Raw genomic sequence first — 24145 nt, 5'->3', positions numbered from 1 at the left:
AAATATTTCTACAGCTGATGTCTAAGAATTTACCACCCATTTTTTCTTCTAGGAGTTTTATGGTTTCAGGTCTCATATTTAGGTCTTTAATCCATTTTTGAGTGTTTTTTTTTTAATTTTTTTTCAACGTTTTATTTATTTTTGGGACAGAGAGAGACAGAGCATGAACGGGGGAGGGGCAGAGAGAGAGGGAGACACAGAATCGGAAACAGGCTCCAGGCTCTGAGCCATCAGCCCAGAGCCCGACGCGGGGCTCGAACTCCCGGACCGCGAGATTGTGACCTGGCTGAAGTCGGACGCCTAACCGACTGCACCACCCAGGCGCCTCTAGTTTATTTTTGTGTATAGTATAAGAAAGCAGTACATTTTCATTCTTTTGCATGTAGCTGTCTAGTTTTCTAAGCACTGTGCTCCTTTGGCAGCACATATATTAAAATTACAGAGAAGATTGGAATGGCCCCTGGGCAAGGGTGACGTGCAACTTAGTTTTCCTAGCATCATATGTTGAAGACACTGTCTTTTCTCCATTATATATTCTTGCCTCCTTTATTATAGATTAATTGACCATATAAGCATGGGTTTATTTCTGGGCTCTCTAATCTGTTCCATTGATCTATGTGTCTGTTCTTATACCAGTACCATGCTGTTTTGATTACTACAGTTTTATAGTGTATCTTGAATTCTGGAATTGTGATACCTCTAGCTTTGTACACAGTTGCTGGGAATGCAAATTGGTGCAGCCACTGTGGAAAACAGCATAGAAGTTCCTCAAAAAATTAAAAATAGAAATACCATATGATCTAATAATTACAGTACTGGATATTTTCCAAAGAAAACAACAACAACAACACCCCCACTCATTTGAAAAGATATATGCACCCCTGTGTTTAATGCAGCATTGTTAACAATGGCAAACATATGGTAGCAACCCATGTGTTCATCCATAGATGGATGAGTAAAGAAGATGTGGTATATATACACAATAAAATATTACTCAGCCATAAAAAAGAATGAGATCTTGCCATTTGCAACAATATGGATGGACCTGGAGGGTATGATGCTTAGTGAAATAAGAGAAAGACAAATACCATATGATTTCACTCATATGTGGAATTTAAGAAACAAAACAAATGAACAATGAGAAAAAAAGACAAGCCAAAAAAAAACCAGACTCTTACATATAGAGACAAACCCATGGTTGCCAGAAGGGAGGTGGTTGGGGAGAAGGGTAAAATAGATAAATGGAAGAACAGAATTGTTGAATCATTATATTGTACACCTGAAACTAATATAACACTATATATTATACGTCAGTTAAGAAGAAAAATAAAATTAGTAACTATAAATTTTTAAAAAGGAAAATATTTAAAATATTTTTTAAATTTTTACTTCAAGTTTTTATTTAAATTCTGGTTAGTTAACAAACATTTTAATATTAGTTTCACATACTGAGATACCACTGGTCAGATACCACACTGGTCAGAGTGGCTAAAAAGAACAAATCAGGAGACTATAGATGTTGGAGAGGATGTGGAGAAACAGGAACCCTCTTGCACTGTTGGTGGGAATGCAAACTGGTGCAGCCACTCTGGAAAACAGTGTGGAGGTTCCTCAAAAAATTAAAAATAGATCTCCCCTATGACCCAGTAATAGCACTGCTAGGAATTTACCCAACGGATACAGGAGTGCTGATGCATAGGGGCACTTGTACCCCATTGTTTATAGCAGCACTTTCAACAATAGTCAAATTGTGGAAAAAGCCTAAATGTCCATCAGCTGATGAATGGATAAAGAAGATGTGGTTTATATACACAATGGAATACTACTTGGCAATGAGAAAGAATGAAATCTGGCTATTTGTAGCAATACGGATGGAACTGGAGAGTGTTATGCTAAGTGAAATAAGTCAAGCAGAGAAAGACAGATACCATATGTTTTCACTCATATGTGGATCCTGAGAAACTTAACAGAAGACCAGGGAGAAGGGAAAGGGGGGGGGGGAAAGTTACAGTGAGGGAGGGAGGGAAACCATAAGAGACTCTTAAATACTGAGAACAAACTGAGGGTTGATGGGGAGTGGGGGAGAGGGGAAAGTGGTTGATGGGCACTGAGGAGGGCACCTGTTGGGATGAGCACTGGGTGTTGTATGGAAACCAGTTTGACAATAAATTACATATAAAAAATAATGAAAATAAATAAACTTAAGAAAATGAAAAAAAATAAAGTTTAATGGACTAGAAAAAATATTAGTTTCAGGTATAGAATTTAGTGATTCATCACTTACATACAACTCCCAGTGCTCATCACAGCAAGTGCCCTCCTTAATGCCCATCATCCATTTAACTCATCCCCCACTGCCACCTCCCCTTCCAGTAACCTTCAGTTTGTTCTCTCTAGTTAAATCTGTTTTCTGGTTTGCCTCTCTTTTTTTTAATCCCCCTATGTTCATCTGTTTTGTTTCTTAAATTCCACATATGACTGAAATCATATGGTATTTGTCCTTCTTTGACTTTTATTGCTTAGCATAATACTTTCTAGCTCCAACCTGTGTTATTACAAATGGCAATATTTCATTCTTCTTTATGGCTGAGGAATATCCCACTTGGCATCATAGGGTGTTGCCTCTTACCTCTAAAGAACAGCGCTTGGCTGCTGTGAGAAGGAAATATCCTCACGTAAGTACTAGGGAAATGGAATATCCCATTTTTTCCACATCAGACTGGCAAAATATTAAAAATTAAAAATAATATCAGGTAATGGAAAATATCCCCCCCCCCCCACACACATACATACCACATCTTCTTTAGCCATTCATCAGTCGGTGGACATTTGGGTTCTTTCCATAATTTGGCTATTGTTAAAAAGTAATACAATACATTGTGATATTGGTACAGGGGATACAAAAAGACCAATAGATGTAAATGGGTATCCCAGAAATGGTTCAGACTTTTGGGGTAATTTTTGGATATTTTAGAGAAGATGTTTTAGGACATAAAAAACTATTGAATAAATGGTGATGGACAATTGGATATCCATTTTGAAAAAAAAAAAAGTAATGTCTCTCTACCTTACTCCATTCACAGAAGTAAATTCCAGATGGAGAAAATACATAAACATTAAAATCACAACTCAGAAAGTTTTAGAAGAAACTATAGGAAATGAGTTGTTACTGTAAAGTAGAGACATCCTTAGGAAAGACATAAAACCTAAAAGCTTTAAGGAATATACCATAACAAGACAATCATGATAAGAGATAGGCAATAAAGAGGGAGATATTTGCTACGTATAGTAGGCAAATAATGAACATGCAAAATATATAAAAAACTTGTACCATATCCTCATCTTTCATAATAGGAAATCAATATGTGTAATTAATATATCAAGAAATTGAAATATAAATTTATTTAGAAATATGAGAGTAAGTTTACTAGAAAAGGCAGTTATAAGAGTTGAAAATGTGTTGTCTCTTACCTCTAAAGAACAGAGTTTGGCTGCTGTGAGAAGGAAATATCCTCACTTATAAGTACTAGGGAAATGCAATATCCCATTTTTTCTACATCAGACTGGCAAAATATTAAAAGTTAAAAATAATATCAGGTAATGGAAAATATTAATAATGAATAATGGACACCTAGATACAGCACTAGTAGGTATATATACCAATATGGGCAATCTGGCATTCTCACCATTTAAAACATGTATTCATTATGACTTAGAAAATTCATTTCAGAGGTCTATCCTATTTATATTACCAAGGGCCAAAATACTGAAAACAGAATAAAGTTCAATTAATAGAAAATGGAATAAATGTATGCCAATATATCCATATTATAGAATGCTGTACTGATATGGAAAGTTCTTTAATCCATGTTTTAAAAATAAAAGTTGAAGAACAATAAGTGCAGTATAAGGCTACTTGAATAATGCATTTGTGTTTTTATTATATATTCAAATACCCAAGAAAAAAGGCCTGAAAGTATATGTACAAATCTGGGGAGGATACTGGAGATTGGAACTGGGGAAAGTGATCAAAGGTATTGATAGTCCCCTTTTTTTTTAAATTTTTTTTATAAATTTTTTTTTCAACGTTTATTTATTTTTGGGAGAGAGACAGAGCATGAACGGGGGAGGGGCAGAGAGAGAGGGAGACACAGAATCGGAAACAGGCTCCAGGCTCTGAGCCATCAGCCCAGAGCCCGACGCGGGGCTCGAACTCACGGACCGCGAGATCGTGACCTGGCTGAAGTCAGACGCTTAACCGACTGCGCCACCCAGGCGCCCCTTGATAGTCCCCTTTGTTCATATTTTTATGAATATAATGTGTGTTAAGTAATTAAAAATTAAAAGGGATGAGAAATAAATTAGTATTAATGTCAGAATACTACATGTTTGAAATCTTGAATAAATCATTTGACTTTTTTTAAAAGCTTGTTTATTTTGAGAGAAAGAGCACGAATGACTGCATGTACAAGCAGGGGAGGGGCAGAGAGAGAGAGGGAGAGTGAGAATCTCTCCATTTGTCAGTGCAGAACCTGCCACAGGACTCAATCCTGCAAACTGCGATTTCATGACCAGAGCTGAAATCAAGAGTGAGATGCTTACCCAACTGAGCCACCCAGGTGCCCCCAAATTGTTTGACTTCTTGTACATTAGTTCTTCCATCAACAGCCTTTTGACACGTAGAGGTTTTTTCTTATTTTAATGTATTGAATTTTGTCAGTCTTTTCATTTGTTTCTTGCATTTTGTATCTTATTCAGTAAATCATTTCTTCCTGTGGGAAAATAGCATCCTTGTTTTAAAATAGAAGATCAGTTTTAAGGCTTTCCATTTCACGATTAGATTTGAACTTAAATATAATTTATTTTATATTGGTTTGAAATAAGGGATATGTCTGTTTTTACAGATAAATAATTCATTTATTGAATAGTTAATTTAGTTACTAATTTATAAGGACATATCACTCACATATGAAATTCTCATGCTTGAATGGATCTTTTTTCTGGACTTTTCCTCTGTTGCATTGATATATTTATTTATTAGTGTACTGTTACTACATTTTATTAGTAATAATACCTTTACAAAACATCTTGTTATCTGGTATGTCCTCCACCTCTTCCTTCTCTATCTTGGCTTTTTCTGAACATTTATTGTACTATATACACTGCAGAATCAGTTTCTAAAACTCTATGTAAATGTCTCCTGGGATTTTGTTTGTAATTTGAACATACCGATTAGAAAAAATTTACTTCTTTAAGATATGAATGTTCCAACTATAAACATAGTGTTTCCTTTAGCCTTCTTTTTTTCTATATAGCTTTATAACTTTTTCCACAAAATTCATATGTATATCTTTTGTTAGATTAATTCTAAGTACTTTATAGATTTTATTGCTTCTGTGAATTAATTTTTTTAAAAATTAATTTTAAGTCTTTTTAGTGCATAAAATATTGATTTTGTTATTTTGTGTTCATTGTGTCACCTAATGTTTTGTTTTTAATGGCTGTCCTTAGATTACCTGGAATATGCTATGTATAAAAGCATAGCAAACATAGACAAATTTTGTTTCTTCCTTTCTAATATTTATATATTTTTATATACATATTTGTTTTGTTGGATAGGAACCCAGTGGAGGTGAATATAAATGGCTTTAATGGGAACTTTCTTTTGTTTCCAACTGCAAAAGAAATATCTTCCAAGATTTCAAAATTAAGATGTTTGCTACAGGTTTTTGGTTGATTGCTTTTATGAAGTTCACCTATTTCCAATATTCAAAGAGTTTTAAATTATAAACAGTGTTGAATTTTTTGGATGCGTTTCTACATGCATTGAGATATGTTTTGTGCTAATCTCAGTCTATTGATAAGGATGCTATATAGGATCTAGAAATACCTGGGGACACTAGCTGGACCTGAACCAGCTATCATCAACATTTCCTTTTTCAGAGCCAGTGTTGTGGCTAGACCAGCCCTTGTGGGTTTTTTTAATGGTCAAGATACCCCTCAACAACAATCATCAGGGAACTTTGAAAAACAAGATTATTGTTCATGAGTCCTAGAGGGTACACAACATGGTTGGGGCCATTCAGTGAAGTCATAGGTAGAGAAAGAGAGAGTGTATGTACCTGGGGTTCTGATTTTATTGAGGATGGAATGCCTAGGGTTTCACATGTTCACTTTATTTGTGAAATAAAACAGAAGAGTGGGAATTTAAGTGTGGGAAAGGAAAAGTAAGCTGTCAATCAAATTGTCAGTTTATCTGTGTCAACCAGAGCTTTCTAAAAAAGGGGAACTTCATGGGTGGGGTATCCTGGCTCTTTATTTAGTCATGTAGCTTGCAATGTGTTTCTTCAAGATGGATGTCTGAAGTGAATGCCTCAGCAATCAAAAGTTTAATGTCAGACACTTATATTACAAAAAAAAGAAAGCTATCATGTACTTATACTACAAGATGAGTATTCCTTAAATTGTTAATTTGTTGAAATACTAATAGGTTTTCTAATTAAAAACATTTACATTTCTGGGATAAATTCAACCTGGAAGGGACAATTTTCCACAGAGGCTTTGTGGTGAGGTGAAAGAAGGAACACATTACTGATGTTAAGTGTAATATTGAAACAACATAGTATTGTGGAATCAGAAAACAGACCATCCTCTCTCTGAGATATTATTTACTAAAGAAACTGTGCATTAGTGTATCAAATCGAAGAGGGTGCCCTTGAACTGAGAGATGCTTATATTGGGCATAATACTGTATACATTTCCTTGAATTCTCTCAGGCCTGTCTGTATCCCCAAATCATGACTGTTTGCTTCATCTCTGTTTTGGCAAAATTAATCAGTTTTATACAGTACTGTTTTCTTAAGTAGACTGGCTATGCCAAGTCTTAGCTTCTCCCTTTAATTCTGGATTCAGATAATATACCATACTATAAGATATGATATCTGGCTTTCCTACCAGCTACCAAAGGAGTCAAATGACAAGACTCTGAAATGAGGGGGTATTAACTTCCCATGGAGAAAACCTTGACCAATATTAGACAAGACACAGAAATAAATTCTCCTTTCCTTCCTCTCTGTGGTTGGGCTATTCTGAATTATGGTTTTTCCACATAGACTGTTAGAGACATCTAGCAATGCCAAACATATATACATGCTGAGTGATTGGCTGTGTCTCTTTGTCTTCTCCCATAAAGTAGTGATTAGTGTGATCATGTATCATCTTACTTTTACGTCTTTGCTTTACTTCAGTTTTCCTTTATTATTACAGCTCTGAGATTGCAATTCTCTATGAAACATTAGCACTTAAGCCTAGCCTCAGGCTGTTTTCCACAGAACCCTGGTTAAGACAATAATTATCAGAATTGTTCTAGATCAGGGATTGGAAGCTAGAGCCAATGGGACAAATCTCGCTTGAGGCCTTATTTTTATAAAATGTTTTTTTGGGACACAGCCATGCTAACCACTAACATATTGTCTGTGGTTGCTTTCTTACCACAAGAGTAAAGTCAGCAGTTGTGACAGAGCTGTAAGTCCTGTGAAGCCTAAACTATTTACTGTCTATCCCTTCACATAAAAAGTTTGCTGCCTCCTGTTCTAGATTGTAGACCCTCAGGATAGGAGTTTGGGTTTGAACTGTCTCCAATTTAAAATCAAAGAACCCACTGAAGGTGCCAGATGAAGTGGTATTAAACTTTATCATGCAGTGACATCATAATTACTTAAACATCCTCATATGAATAATTGGGAAAGGGGCTGATGGAAAGGTAAGACAGTAGGATTTAAAGTACTTGTGGTGTTTAACTGATAAAGAACAAGGATGACTATAATGATGATGGAAAAAAAAAACCAGCTTCCTTTGATGCCCCTTGTATTATTTTCTATTCTCATGTAAATTATCACAAATTTAGTAGTTTGAAACAACACAAATGTATTATCTTATAGTTCTGTAGGCCAGAAGTCCAATACAGGTCTCACTGAGCTAAAATCAAGATATTAGCAGGGTTGCATTCCTTTTTGCTAGCTCTAGAGGAGAATCTATTTTCTTGCCTTTTTAACCTTTTGTAAACTGTACACATTTCTAGGCTTAAATCTCCCTTCCTCCATCTTCAAAGATAACATAGCATCTCTTTTTAACCATAGCTGGGAGAGATTCTCAACTCTTAAGGACTCATGTGATTAGATTGGGCCTACCCAGATAATCCAGGATACTCTCTTCATCTCAACAAATCTTAATTACAACTGACAGGTGTTTTTTGTTTTTTGGTTTTGTTTTGTTTTGTTTTTTGGTTTGGTTTGTTTTTTTTGTCATTTAAGGTAATATATTAATTAAAGCCCTGATAAGTAAAGAGTGTGACCCTGATTCCTGATATATTCACTTCCTAGGGCTGCCATAACAAAATTCTGTACACTGGGTGACTTCAAACAACAGAAATTTATTATTTCCTTTTGGAGGCAGAACTCCAAAATCAAGATATTTGTCAGGCCATGCTCCTTCTCAAGGCTCTAGGAGAGAACCCTTTCTTGCCTCTTCCAGCTTCTTGTGGCTCCTAGTGTCCCTTGATGTCTGGCAGCATGATTCCAGTCTCTTTCTCTGTATTCACATGACCTTCTTCTCTATGCCTCTGTGTCCTCTCCTCTTTTACAAGGACACCAGTCATTGGCTTTAGGGCCTACCCTTTACTCAAGGATGATTTCATCTCAAAAAAATTGTCTCCACCTAACATGGGGCTCAGACTTATAACCCTGAGATCAAGGGTCTCATGCTCTTCGGACTGAGCCATCCAGATGCCCCGCATGTCAAAATTCTTAACAAATTACATATGTAAAGACCTAATTTTCAAATAAGGACACATTCTGAGGGTCTGGGCGACATTATTCAACCACTACACTTGGAATAGGGAAATTTGTGAGTATAAGCCTGAGAATTTCACCCTCTCCAATTTCCTTGATCCCTCCTGGCCAACAGAAGTACCTCTTTTACTATTTCCAGAGAATGGTTCTCCTTTTCTAGAAGACTGTAAATGACTGATGAAATTAGGTAGTTTTCTTGCCTGATGATTTTACCCTCACAAGATCAACCTTCAATTTCATTACCTTCAGCCCAGTAATTAGATCTCAGAGTTCAGTACAGCCTAATATATAAGCATAAGTTTTCCTCCTGAAAGAAATAGGCACTACATATGAATCCCTCCCCACCAAAGGAATTTAGGAATTGGATAGTCACCAAGTGTATAGGAATGTTTTTTAAAGGGTTGAGTATAGGGGCTACATAGAGGAGAGTTCATTTACATGGGGGCACTCAACCATAATTTGGATTTAATGCTTTGAGAAGGACACCTGAATCTGTTCTGAATCATTTGTTGGGATGGTTCTTTGAAGGCTGGACTCAACAAAAGTATATGGTAAATAAAGTAGAGAGGTATAGTATTAAAGAAGGGGTCAGAAGACAGGGAGAGGAGAATTTTAAATGGATATTTTATATTTGTTCTGGCAACTCACTTCCTGACCATATTCCCTAGGAGGCTCTTTTTTTTTAATATTAAATATAATTTATTGTCAAACTGGTTTCCATACAACACTCAGTGCTCATCCCAACAGGTGCCCTCCTCAATGCCCATCAACCACTTTCCCCTCTCCCCCACTCCCCATCAACCCTCAGTTCTCAGTATTTAAGAGTCTCCTATGGTTTGCCTTCCTCCCTCTCTGTAAGTTGTTTTCTCCTCTTTCCCTTCTCCCTGGTCTTCTGTTAAGTTTCTCAGGATCCACATATGAGTGAAAACATATGGTATCTGTTTTTCTCTGTCTGACTTATTTCACTTAGCATAACACTCTCCAGTTCCATCCATATTGCTACAAATGGCCAGATTTCATTCTTTCTCATTGCCAAGTAGTATTCTATTGTATATATAAACCACATCTTCTTTATCCATTCATCAGCTGATGGACATTTAGGCTCTTTCCACAATTTGGCTATTGTTGAAAGTGCTGCTATAAACATTGGGGTACAAGTGCCCCTATGCATCCTGTATCCGTTGGGTAAATTCCTAGCAGTGTTATTGCTGGGTCATAGGGGAGATCTATTTTTAATTTTTTGAGGAAGCTCCACACTGTTTTCCAGAGTGGCTGCACCAGTTTGCATTCACCAACAGTGCAAGAGGGTTCCTGTTTCTCCACATCCTCTCCAACATTTATAGTCTCCTGATTTGTTCATTTTAGCCACTCTGACTGGCATGAGGTGGTATCTCAGTGTGGTTTTGATTTGTATTTTCCTGATGAGGAGTGACGTTGATTATCTTTTCATGTGTCTGTTGGCCATCTCGATGTCTTCTTTAGAAGAGTGTCTGTTCATGTCTTCTGTCCATTTCTTCACTGGATTGTTTTTTGGGTGTGGAGTTTGGTGAGTTCTTTATAAATTTTGTATACTAGCCCTTTATCCGACACGTCATTTGCAAATATCTTTTCCCATTTTGTTGGTTGCCTTTTAGTTTTGTTGATTGTTTCCTTTGCAGTGCAGAAGCTTTTTAACTTGAGGTCCCAGTAGTTCATTTTTGCTTTTAATTCCCTTGACTTTGGAGATGTGTCAAGTAAGAAATTGCTGTGGCTGAGATCCAAGAGGTTTTTTCCTGCTTTCTCCTCTAGGGTTTTGATGGTTACCTGTCTCACATTCAGGTCCTTCATCCATTTTGAGTTTATTTTTCTGAATGGTGTAAGAAAGTGGTCTAGTTTCATTCTTCTGCATGTTGCTGTCCAGTTCTCCCAGCACCATTTTTTTTTTTAATGTTTATTTATTTTTTTGAGACAGAGAGAGACAGAGCATGAACGGGGGAGGGGCAGAGAGAGAGGGAGACACAGAATCGGAAGCAGGGTCCAGGCTCTGAGCCATCAGCCCAGAGCCCCATGCAGGGCTCAAACTCACGGACCGTGAGATCGTGACCTGAGCTGAAGTCGGAGGCTTAACCGACTGAGCCACCCAGGCGCCCCTAGCACCATTTGTTAAAGAGACTCCTTTTTCCATTGGATACTCTTTCCTGCTTTGTCAAAGATTAGTTGGCCATACATTTGTGTCTCCAATTTTGGGGTCTGTATTCTATTCCACTGGTCTATGTGTCTGTTTTTGTGCCAATACCATACTCTATTGATGATTACAGCTTTGTAGTAGAGGCTAAAGTCTGGGATTGTGATGCCTCCCGCTTTGGTTTTCTTCTTCCATATTACTTTGGCTATTTGGAGTGTTTTGTAGTTCCATACAAATCTAGGATTGCTTGTTCTAGCATTGAGAGGAATGCTGGTGCAATTTGATTGGGATTACATTTTTTTTAAATATGAAATTTATTGTCTAATTGGTTTCCATACAACACCCAGTGTTCATCCCAACAGGTGCCCTCCTCAATACCCATCAACCACCCTCCCCCCCCTCCCACCACCCCATCAACCCTCAGTTTGTTCTCAGTTTTTAAGTCTCTTATGTTTTGGCTCCCTCCATCTCTAACCTTTTTTTTTTCCTTCCCCTCCCCCATGGGTTTCTGTTAAGTTTCTCAGGATCCACATATGAGTGAAAACATATGGTATCTGTCTTTCTCTGTATGACTTATTTCACTTAGCATAACACTCTCCAGTTCCATCCACATTGCTACAAAAGGCCATATTTCATTCTTTCTCATTGCCATGTAGTACTCCATTGTGTATATAAACCACAATTTCTTTATCCATTCATCAGTTGATGGACATTTAGGCTCTTTCCATAATTTGGCTATTGTTGAAAGTGCTGCTATAAACATTGGGGTACAAATGCCCCTATGCATCAGCACTCCTGTATCCCTTTGGTAAATTCCTAGCAGTGCTATTGCTGGGTCATAGGGGAGATCTATTTTTAATTTTTTGAGGAACCTCCACACTGTTTTTCAGAGTGGCTGCGTGATTGGGATTGCATTGAATGTGTAGATAGCTTTGGTTAGTATTGACATTTTAACAATATTTATTCTTCCAATCCATGAGCATGGAATGTTTTTCCATTTCTTTGTATCTTCTTCAGTTTCCTTCTTAAGCTTTTTATAGTTTTCAGCATACAGATATTTTATGTCTTTGGTTATGTTTATTCCTAGGTATGTTATGATTCTTGGTGCAATTGTGAATGGGATCAGATTCTTTATTTCTCTTTCTGTTGCTTCATTATTTGTGTATAAAAATGCAACTGATTTCTGTACATTGATTTTGTACCCTACAACTTTGCTGAATTCATGTATCAGTTCTAGCAGACTTTTGGTGGAGTCTGTCAGGTTTTCCATGTAGAGTATCTGTTGTCTGCGAAAAGTGAAAGTTTGACTTCATCTTTGCCAATTTTGATGCCTTTGATTTCCTTTTGTTGTCTGATTGCTGAAGCTAGGACTTCCAACACTATGTTAAACAACAGTGGTGAGAGTGGACATCCCTGTCATGTTCCTGATCTCAGGGAGAAAGCTCTCAGTTTTTCCCCATTGAGGATAATATTAGCTGTGGGCTTTTCATAAATGGCTTTTATGATGTTTAAGTATGTTCCCTCTACCTCGACTTTCTTGAGGGTTTTTATTAAGAAAGGATGCTTAATTTTGTGACAGGATCATATGGTTCTTATCTTTTCTTTTATTAATGTGATGTATCACATTGATTGGCTTGAAAATATTGAACCAGCCCTGCAGCCCAAGAATGAATCCCACTTGATCATGGTGAATAATTCTTTTTATAAGCTGTTGAATTCGATTTGCTAGTATCTTGTTGAGAATTTTTGCATCCATAATTCATCAGGGATATTGACCTGTAGTTCTCTTTTTTTCCTGGGTCTCTGTCTGGTTTGGGAATTGAAGTATTGTTGGCTTTATAGAATGAGTGTGGAAGTTTTCCTTCCCTTTCTATTTTTTGGAACAACTTGGGAAGGATAGGTATTATCTCTGCTTTAAATGTCTGGTAGAATTCCCCAATCCTGGTCCAGGACTCTTATTTGTTGGGAGATTTTTGATAACTGATTCAACTTCTTCACTGGTTATGGGTCTGTTCAATTTTTCTATTTCTTCCCATTTGAGTTTTGGAAGTGAGTGGGAGTTTAGGATTTTGTCCATTTCTTCCACGTTTTCCATTTTGTTCGCATATAATTTTTCATAGTATTCTCTGATAATTGCTTGTATTTCTGAGGGATTGGTTGTAATAATTCCATTTTCATTCATGATTTTATCTATTTGGATCATCTCCCTTTTCTTTTTGAGAAGCCTGTCTAGAGGTTTATCAATTTTGTTTATTTTTTCAAAAAACCAACTCTTGGTTTCATTGATCTGCTCTACTGTTTTTTTGGATTCTATATCGTTTATTTCTGCTCTGATCTTTATTATTTCTCTTCTGGTGGGCTTGGGTGTCTTTGCTGTTCTGTTTCTAGTTCCTTTAGGTGTGCTGTTAGATTTTGTATTTTGGGATTTTTCTTGTTTCTTGAGATAGGCCTGGACTGCAATGTATTTTCCTCTCAGGACTGTCTTTGCTGCATCCCAAAGCATTTGGATTGTTGTATTTCCATTTTAATTTGTTCCGTATATTTTTTGATTTCTTCTCTAATTGCCTGGTTCACCCATTCATTCTTTACTAGGTTGTTCTTTAACCTCCATGCTTTTGGAGGTTTTCCAGACTTTTTCCTGTGGTTGATTTCAAGTTTCATAGCATTGTGGTCTGAAAGTGTGCATGGTATGATCTCAATTCTTTTACATTTATTAAGGGCTGTTTTGTGACCCAATGTGTGATCTATCTTGGAGAATGTTCCATGTTCACTTGAGAAGAAAGTATATTCCATTGCTTTGGGTTGCAGAGTTCTAAATATATCTGTCAAGTCCATCTGATCCAATGTATCATTCAGGGCCCTTGTTTCTTTATTGATCCTGTGTCTAGATGATGTATCCATTGTTGTAAGTGAAGTATTAAAGTCTCCTGCGATTACCACATTCTTATCAATAAGGTTGCTTATGTTTGTGATTAATTATTTTATCTATATGGGGGCTCCCATATTCGGTGCATAGACATGTATAATTGTTAGCTCTTCCTGATGGATAGGCCTTGTAATTACTATATAATGCTCTTCTTCATCTCTTGTTACAGCCTTTAATTTAAAGTGTAGTTTGTGTGATAAAAGTATGGCTACTCCAGCTTTCTTTTGACTTCCGGTAGCATGATAGAGAGTTCTCCATCCCCTCATTTTCAATCTGAAGGTGTCCTCAGGTCTAAAATGAGTCTCTTGTAGACAGCAAATAGATGGGTCTTGTTTTTTTATCCATTCTGATACCCTATTTCTTTTGGTTGGCGCATTTAGTCCATTTACCTTCAGTGTTATTACTGAAAGATATGGGTTTAGAGTCATTGTGATGTCTGTAGGTTTCATGCTTGTAGTGATGTCTCTGGTACTTTGTGGTCCTTGCAACATTTCACTCACAGAATCCCCCTTAGGATCTCTTTGTAGGGCCAGTTTAGTGGTGATGAATTCCTTCAGTTTTTGTTTGTTTGGGAAGAACTTTATCTGTCCTTCTATTCTGAATAACAGACTTGCTGGGTAAAGGATTCTTGGCTGCATATTTTTCCTGTTCATCACATTGAAAATTTCCTGCCATTCCTTTCTGGCCTGCCAAGTTTTAGGAGATAGGTCTGCTACTACCTTATGTGTCTACTTTTGTATGTTAAGGCCCGTTTATCCCTAGCTGCTTTCAGATTTTTCTCTTTATCCTTATATTTTGCCAGGTTCACTATGATATGTTGTGCATAAGATCGATTCAAGTTATGTCTGAAGGGAGTTCTCTGTGCCTCTTGGATTTCAATGCCTTTTTCCTTCCCCAGATCAGGGAAGTTCTCAGCTATGATTTGTTCAAGTACACCTTCAGCCCCTTTCTCTCTCTCTTCCTCATCTGGAATTCCTATGATATGGATATTGTTCCATTTGATTGCATCACTTAGTTCTCTAATTCTCCCCTCATACTCCTGGATTTTTTTTTTATCTCTCTTTTTCTCAGCTTCCTCTGTTTCCATAATTTTATCTTCTAATTCACCTCTTCTTCCCTCTGCCTCTTCAATCCACGCTGTGGCCTCCTCTATTTTATTTTGTACCTCATTTATAGCATTTTTAATTCATCATGACTATTTTTTAGTCCCTTGATCTCTGTAGCAATAGATTCTCTGCTGTCCTCTATGCTTTTTTCAAGCCCAGCAATTAATTTTTAAGTATTATTCTAAATTCTTGTTCAGTTATATTTCTTAAGTCAGTTTTGATCAATTTGTTAACTGTCACTACTTCCTGCAATTTCTTTTGAGGAGAATTCTTCCATTTAATCATTTTGGCTAGTTTTCTGCCCCTTATGCATTTTAAAAGCTTGTTGTAGGCTCTGCACTGTGAGCACTGCTATATTAAAGGAGGGTCATACAGTGTCCAAGGCCTGTCCAGGTGGTGTTTTTTGGAGATTGTTACTTGCTCTCTGTTTGTATGACTTCGGTTATTTTATTACCCTACTTTGTATTACCCTACTTTGGACCCTCCCCCAGGTGTGCTTTGATTTTTTCCTTGGAGTAGCCCTGTAAAGGAAAACAAAAAACAGGAGACAAAAACACACAAACATGCAAATAACACAAACAAACAAAAACTAAAAACACAAAACCCCAAAAACACTGACTACAAGAACAGGGTGGAGGCGGTGCTGTTGGAAGAGCACATACAAAGAGAGAAATGACGGGAGTGGGGACAAAAAAAAAAAAAAAAAAAAAAACATTGACTAGGCAGAGAGACTAAAAGGCTTAATCCAGAGGAGAGAAAGGGAGATAAAGAAGGAGGTAGGGAAAAAGAAGTGAAGATAAAGTTACCCAGGCAGAGAAACTATATGGCTTGATTATTCCAGAGAGAGAGAAAGGAATGTAAGAAAGAGGTGTAGAACATGCATCAAGAGAATGGATTAAATATGTCTGTTTACACAAACCACTAGCCAGAGTAACCAGCCTAGAGGAGGGAAGAGATAAGGAGGAGAAATGGGGGGAAGAATATATCTATATATCCAGAATTGACCTAGAGTTAATCCAGGCAATGCTGCATCATTGGTCTGGAGGATCTGTCCACAGGGTCTGTCCAGCTCCAGTATATATGCAGTTACCCGGTAGGAAGGGGCTGGTTTGGTATAGTCTGGACCCACCTCCACTATAGGCCCTGGGACTAATCCCTGAGGGCCCGCCTTGCTGGTAGTGGTGGTGGAGGGGTGGAAATGGCGATCCCTCAGTCTCTTCTCCATGGATCCGGGCCCTGTGGACTCCGTTTGAGTCATCCTCACTGTGCTGTGGGCACAGACTGGGTGGTCCTTCTTGCTCCTCCAACTCCCCTGACCCTGTGCTTGGCTAGGATTCCAAGTCCCGCTGCATGTGCTTTGGCACTGGGGAAGCGCCTCTTAGTGACACCCCATATGTGGTCCCAGTTGGCATTGTCTGTGCCACCACACTTCAGGGAGGGCTGCTTTCTCCTACCTTGGACTGTGCCCCCGACCTCTGCGCTGAGCCCTGGGGGTGGCTGACTGCATGCAGGCAGATGTGGGCAAGCTTTGTCGTTTTCCACACCACTCCAGGGATGGGGCCACTTTCTCCTACTGGGGTCTGCCCCTTCCGCCCAGCCACTGAGCTTGGAGATGGCCAGCGCAGGCAGGCTTTGTACTATAGCAACCCTCCAGGGAGGGGGCCGCTTTCTCCAACTGTGGACTGTGCCCCTGACCTACCACTAAGCCTGGCTCCCCTCCTCCTCAAGTGCACCAACAGGGAGCCAGACCCAGTCCAAAGAAGGCCCCACAGTTAGAGATAGTTCCTTCTCAGTCCCAGTCCGAGGTCTTTCTCCTATCCAGATACGGTCCTACACTTCCCTAGCCACTCTTTCTCTTCCCTTTGTCTCTCTGGAGAAGGGGGTTCCTCCCCTCCGTGTCCACGTGGCCTTTTTTTTTTTTATCTCCCCCAGTTCGCAATCACCCACCTATCTTTTCTCAGTTGACCTATTTTCTTCCTGGTAGATTCTGTCGCTTTTCTCCCCAGGCTCCTAGATTCAAAGTCCTTTGGCTTTAGCACTTCTTTGAGAGATGAGAGAGGTATGGATCCCCCTACTTCTCTGCCATGTTGACCCCTCCCTCTCCTTTAAAATAATTCCCTAGGAGGCTCTTAAGGACACTGTCTTCACTTAACCTAATAAGGAGTACTTTGGAAAGATGAGTACAAGAATTTTTTGAGAAGTTTCATAGGGGTTGTCCTTTTTTGGCTTTTGTTGACAGTAGGAGATGATGGCAGAGATCCAGACTCCATAGTATCTATGGGGATTAAATATCACGGATTGGTAGGGGCCAGATGGTAATATTTGACCATCTGGCAATACAAACATAATTACCATAACAAGTAGTTAAGCCTGGATGGCAGTACAGAAATCTATGGTAATAGCTAAATTACCATGTCGTTTCTAGGAGCAAAATTAGGTGAGCAGCTGACTGAGATATTGTTTGATTTACATAAGCAGAAAAAAAATCAGCTCTTGACATTGACCACTGAAGTGGAAACTCACAGCACTTCACAGGCTTCTAGATATAAGTCAGCTCTAAGATCTAGAGCCCACTGATAGAAAGGGAGAGCCCAGTTGCCCCTGATGAAGGACCCTGAAGTGCTTCCATAAGTACATATAGTAGTTATAGAAGCCATCTGTGGTCATTTGCAGAAGTAACTTTACTTTTTCAGTACTGTTAGCTATAGGGTTGGGGCAGACATTAATATCAAAAGATCCAGAAAGTGTTGTCATCCAGTTAGAGTCATGGCATATAGAACTAGGTCACTAGGTGATAAATGATGTTTTGACCCAAGTGTATCTCATAGTAGGTCTAATGGGTATGCAGACTTACCCAGTTATTTTACACCTCAATTGCATAATCTGTATAGATATGTGTAGAAGCTGGTTTTCTGACATTGGAATTAGAGCCATTACAATTGGAAGGGACAAATGGAAACTCCTAAAACTTGTCTCTCCCTGTCATTCTTATAAATAAAAGCTAGGATATATTTCTGGAGAAGTTGCAGAAATTATCAGTTAGACTTGAAGGATGTGGTAGTAGTGGTCACTTGTTGGATTCCATTGTCTGGGTCCTGCAAAAAACAAGATGGATTGAGCTTGGTATTAGTAGACCACTGTAAGTTAACCAGGTGATTACCCAAATCACAGCTGCCTTGTTGTTGATACTTCTACATGTGCAGATCAGTAACAACCTATATCTCATGATGAATAATTACTGATTTAGTGAACTCTTTTTTCTCAATATATCAGCAGAGAAGATCAAAGCAGCTTGCTTTCATAGAAAGGGAAAATAGTATAACTTCATCATTTTTTCCTAGGACTGTGTTATTTTTCATACTCTGTCATAACATAGTTCTAAGGAAACTTGATTGTCTTAGCATTCTTTAGAAAGGATACTAGTTCATTTTCTTTGTTATGTGTAGCTCACAAGATCATGTCAGAGGGTGGGAAGAAAATCCCATAAAATCTGGGACCTTGTGTTATATGTGATGATTTTGAGGGTCTAATGGTCTGGGGCATGTAGGGGTATCTCCTCTAAGATAAAGCATAAGCTTTTGTGCAAAGTGTCATTTCACTTGACAGGCCTTTTTGGATTTAGATAATAGTATATAATGTCTTAAAAATTATTGTTTTATATCGTTTTTAAAGATTATCCAAAAAGCCTGCTGGTTTTAAGTGGGACCTAAGGAAGAAAGGGCTCCCAAGCTTCTTTGCAGTCCCCTTACCACTATGATCTAGTAGATCTAAAGGAGCTTAATGTATCTGGTAGATAAGAATGGTCTGTCGGAAAGCCCAATAAAAGGGTCACAACAGCTATTTTCCATTTTCACGGCAGTTCCTGGCATGCTAATGAGCTCTTGTAGAGACTGAACACCCAACCATGGGACACCAAATGACTATGTAAACTGAGTTGTCCAACATGACTTGTATATTATCATACTCATTGAGTCATAGGAATGGGTGAGGGAACTGACAAAAACCATTTTACAACAGAAGTGGTATATTCAGGAAATCAGCCTTCAGTTGTCTAAAAGGCATAATTAGATAAATGGGGGTCTAAGAATTACATCTTTTGCAACAATACCTTTGTCTCAACCCACATATATGGTCTCATGGGGTGGGGAATACCTAAAATCAACTGATGGAAGAGGACAGAATTCAGGCCTGCCTCATAGGTCAGATGATTGGTTGCTATTATCTAGATATTGACTGCTGCTCAATTACATCTCCACTTAGGGTGATCTTGAGTAATCTGATGAGGAAAAATCTTTGATTCCCAAGTACTATAATTGGTTGCACATTTCATATAGAGAGTGAAACAATAATAAAAAATCTAGAAGCAAAAATTCCTTTCCATTTGGAAAATTTAAAACTCTTATTATGTAACTATTATGTCAAATAGAAAATAAAAAACAAAATTGAAGAATATATAAAAATTAACAATACTGTAATACTACACATTAAATATAGAATAAAATTTCCATGAAATATAATGAAAACAATTATAAAATAATTCATAGCTTTTAGTAGCCTTTAATACTTGTATGAATAAAAATTAGAAATTTTAATAAATTAAATATGCAACCAAAAAACTAGAAAAAGAATAAGAAAATAAAAGGAAGCAGAAGAGAAATATAAAGACAAATGCAGAACTTATAGACTTAGTTCTCCTGTTTTTAAGCTGTTTTATAAATTAATATGCTGGTTCTTTGCATAGAACATAAACAAAATATACAAACTACTATCTGATGAGGAAAAAGAGGGGAAAAACAAAGTTACACAAATGATACACAAAACAAGAAGAAATACACTAAAAGTAAGGAAATTTTTAAATATCCAAATTAATGTCATGAAATTATTTTACACAACTCTAGCAGATATATTTAAAAACATAGGTGAAATTGGTAATTTCCCAGGAAAATAAATTTACCAACATTGATGCCAATAGAGACAGGAAGTTTGAGAAAATGAGAAAGTTATTCAATTACTATGTATAAATAAAAGTACCAGACCCAGATGATTTTACAGGGAAATGTTACTAAATTTTTAAGTACTATATAATACAGTACTACATAAACTATTCTAAAGCAGGGGTTGCCTCTGTGGACAGTGGGACAAATTTGGCCTGCTTTCTTTTATTGTAAATAAGGGGTGTGTGTGTGTGTGTGTGTGTGTGTGTGTGTGTGTGTGAGAGAGAGAGAGAGAGAGAGAGAGAGAGAGAGAGAGAGAGAGATTATATGGTCTGGAAAGCATAACAGATTTACTATCTGTCCCTTTAGGAAAAAAAGTTTAACAACCCTTGTTCTGAGTATAATTTAAAAAAAGAAAATATTGGGACTCCTGTGTGGCTCAATTGGTTGAGTGTCTGACTCTTGATTTCAGCTCAGGTCATGATACCAGGATCATGGAATGGAGCCCTGCAGGGGGTTCTGCACTGAGCTGGAGCCTACTTAAGATTCTAGATCTCTCTCCCTTTATCCTTCTCCCCGGCTTTCATGCACTCTCTCTCTTTAAAATAAAAAAAAAATAATAAAAAACATTTAAAAATTTTAAAAAAGGAAAATATTGTGGGTTTTTTTTTTTTAATGTTTGTTTGGAACACCTGGGTGGCTCAGTTGGTTAACTGTCGGACTTTGGCTCAGGTCATGATCTCAGTTAGTGGTTCAAGCCCCGCATCAGGGTTTGTGCTGACAGCTCAGAGCCTGGAACCTACCTCAGATTCTGTGTCTCCCTCTCTCTGCCCCTCCCCACTTGTGCTCTGTCTCTCTTTCTCTCAAAAATAAATAAACATTAAAAACAATAAACATTTATTTTTAAGATCGCACAGCATGGAAGGGGCAGAGAGAGATGGAGACAGAGGATCTGAAGTGGGCTCTGTCCTGAAGGTGGAGAGCCTGATTTGGGGCTTGAACTCACCAACTGTGAGATTGTGACCTGAATCGAAGTCACTTAACCAACTGAGCCACCCAGGTGTCTCTAAAATTGTTTTTACTTTACGTGTGACAACTAAGCCTGATAAAGGTTGCACAAGAAGAAAACATGGATTTATTGAATTTATTAATATCAATGGAAAAGTCTTAAATAAAATATCCTATAGGACACAGTCTCCAACAGAATGTTCAAAAACAAAACACTGACAAATGGTGTTTTATTCAAAGTATGCAAAGATGGATATAATGAGAAAATCCATTAATATAGTTTGTTATTAACAGATCTTGAGAAAAATATCATTTCCATAGATGCTGAAAATGTCTTTTGAATGAAATTTAACATCCATTGTATTTCCACTTTTGATAATGAAAGACTATCCTATTTCAGATCAGTCCTCCCAATGGGAACTATAAAATCTAGACAAAATATTTTTGAAAATCTGTTTGAGGACACCAGAGAGTGACCAAGGCAGCAAAGATTTGTAAGTTCTTGATTCCAGAGAAAGAAGCCCAGAAATACTCTTCTAGGGATTTTCTCATTTGAAAAGAATGGCTAAGATATTTTATAACCAAAATGAAATTTATTGGCTGAGAGGCTAAGCAGAGTTTTCTGCAGCTGTATGGGTCATGAGTAGTGTGGATAAAAAAAGTTTAGGGCAAGCCAAAAATAAGTCTCTGATAATCACTCTAAAGGGTGGCTCCAAAGGAATATGCCCTGTAAGTAAGGTTGAACTGGAAATATACCAGTCCTCTAATGACTGAAATTTTTGTTAACATTATCTGAATCCTTTTTGGGATTAAGTTGATCAGCATTAGTCTAACTGACTGAAAAAATTAAAAAATCAATCATTTATGGAAGAAGAAAACATCACTCAGAGCCTTTATTTATCACTACATTTCTCCCATACTTTGCCTCTGTACTTAAAGTAAAAATAACATGGTGTGTAAAAGAATCAGAAAGATCAAAGTTTACCAGAAGCCAAGTGAACAGACAATAAGTAGAGACAGACCACCAGGAGATTCAAATAGCAGTTATCAAACATAAAACTTTAAATCAAACTTTAAAATGAGTGTGATTGAAACTAAAAATGATGGAGGTTTCAGCAGAGAAATGAAAAATACAACAGAGAGCAGAATAAACAGATGAAGAAAGAATTAGTGACCTGGGAGATAGGTAAGAAGAAAATATCCATTTGAGAGCATGGTAAGCCAAATGGATGAAGAGCATTTGGGACATAATGAAAAGGTGTAATATATGTGTAATTGGAGTCCTGGAGGAAGAAGAAAAGAATGAGACAGCAGTAATATTTGAAAAATGAATGGATGTTAATTTTTCAAAGTTATGACAGATATCAAAAATCTGAGATGCATTATGGACTCAAAGCAAACTTAACAAAAGGTAAACTTCACCAAGATATATCAAAGACAAAGAGAATAATCTTAAAAGCAGAGGATAGAAAAAAAAATAAGACTAATAGCAGACATTTTAACAGAAAAATAGAAAATGAAGACAATTGAGTGATTATGTGAAGGTACTAACAAAGAAAAGCACCTATAGAAAAAAAGCCTACACAGAATTCTATGCTCTACAAAAACACCCTTAAAAACATTGTCATGAAATTATAGCAATTTAACATAATTTGCAGTAATTAGCAAATCTACTCTAATGAAAAAAATGAAGTGTCGCAGATTTTGAGTCTAGAGTTCTCTCTTGTCCAACAAGAGAGCAGGTGCAGAATTGAATACAAGAGAGGCTAATGTCCAAGAGCGCTGAAGAAGGGTCCTTGCTCCATATTTATTAGGATCAGAAGTCTTAAAAACGTGATGGATGTGTAGAAAGAGACAATGAAACAGTGATCATTAACTCAACTGTTGAGAGAAAAGGGGCTTCGAAGATATGCAGTGTTAGGGGTTTGTGTCAATACAAAACAAAATCCTTGGCACCGAGCAGATGGCAGGCACCAGACCCCGTGTCTGTTTATCTTAACTCGCCTGGGGGATGAGACAGTACACGCTACCTCTGGGTCAAGAAGGTACTTTTCTTTTGCAAATTAGCTCCAAGCAATTTCACCCTGCTGCAGTGGTCTGTTGCCCTGTGCGCCTTTTCTCAGACCCTTTCATCCCGTGGAAGCAGCTTTCTGCTTTTGTTCTATGCTGGGGGTGCTTTCGCCTTATTTACCCATTCTCGGATGCTTTTGTCCTAAGCCTTGTTAACCCATTGGTGCAAGCTCAGAGAATTCCTAAACTTATTCCCCACACTAAAGGAATTCTCTAAGGGAATGAAATTGATTATAAAAAAAACAGAGATGTAGGAGGAATAAAGAACAAATATGGATAAATCTAGGGAATACTTTATTAAAATAATAATGACTTCTGGGAGTGTAATAAATTGAAAAATAATACACATGTAAGTTAAAAATAGGTAAAACTTGGGATGAAGTCTCTGAATTAAAGTTCTAAGGTCCTTCTAGCTCCTAGGAAGTAACACAAGTACTAATTTTCATTATAGTTTGATAAGTCATGGAAACATTTTATATTCATGTGGGTAACACTAAAAGAATAAACATGTATAATGGATAAGTTAATAGAGAACTGAGATAACAAAATTATTAACTCAAAAGAAAGCAAAAAATGAGGGGCACCTGAGTGACTCAGCTGGTTGAGTGTCCGACTTCGGCTCAAGTCATGCTCTTGTGGTTTGTGGGTTCGAGCCCCATGTCAGGCTCTGTGCTGACAGATCGGAGCCTGGAGCCTGCTTCAGGTTCTGTGTCTCCCTGTCTCTCTGCCCTCCCCTCTCTCAAATAAACATTAAAAAACATATTTTTAAAAAACAAAAAAGGAAAAGGTAATATTAAACATATGGGGCAAATATAAAACAAGTAGATTAGTTCTAAAGTATGACAGCAATTATATTAAATGTAAACAGACTAAAGGAAAGAAAATTTTAAACTGTGTTAAAACAATGATATATTGTTACAAGGACACATTTTATTTTTTAATTTTTTTTAATGTCTATTTTTGAGAGAGAGTGAGTGAGCATGAGCAGGGGAGGGGCAGAGAGAGAGGGAGACACAGAATCTGAAGCAGGCTCCAGGTTCTGAGCTGTCAGCACAGAGCTCGATGTAGGGCTCAAACTTACGGACTGC

At 37.5% G+C, this 24145-nt stretch overlaps 1 protein-coding gene and 1 pseudogene across 3 annotated transcripts in view; both read left to right on the top strand.

Moving 5' to 3' along the window:
• The window catches only part of STXBP5L (syntaxin binding protein 5L), a 398449-nt gene that overhangs the window by 147430 nt on the left and 226874 nt on the right, over positions 1–24145 (top strand). The window lies entirely within an intron of this gene.
• Positions 408–505, top strand: LOC125175856 (uncharacterized; annotated as a pseudogene).

Source organism: Prionailurus viverrinus, chromosome C2 (assembly GCF_022837055.1).
Source record: "Prionailurus viverrinus isolate Anna chromosome C2, UM_Priviv_1.0, whole genome shotgun sequence".
Taxonomy (NCBI): domain Eukaryota; kingdom Metazoa; phylum Chordata; class Mammalia; order Carnivora; family Felidae; genus Prionailurus; species Prionailurus viverrinus.
This window is presented reverse-complemented; position numbering and strand designations above follow the sequence as displayed.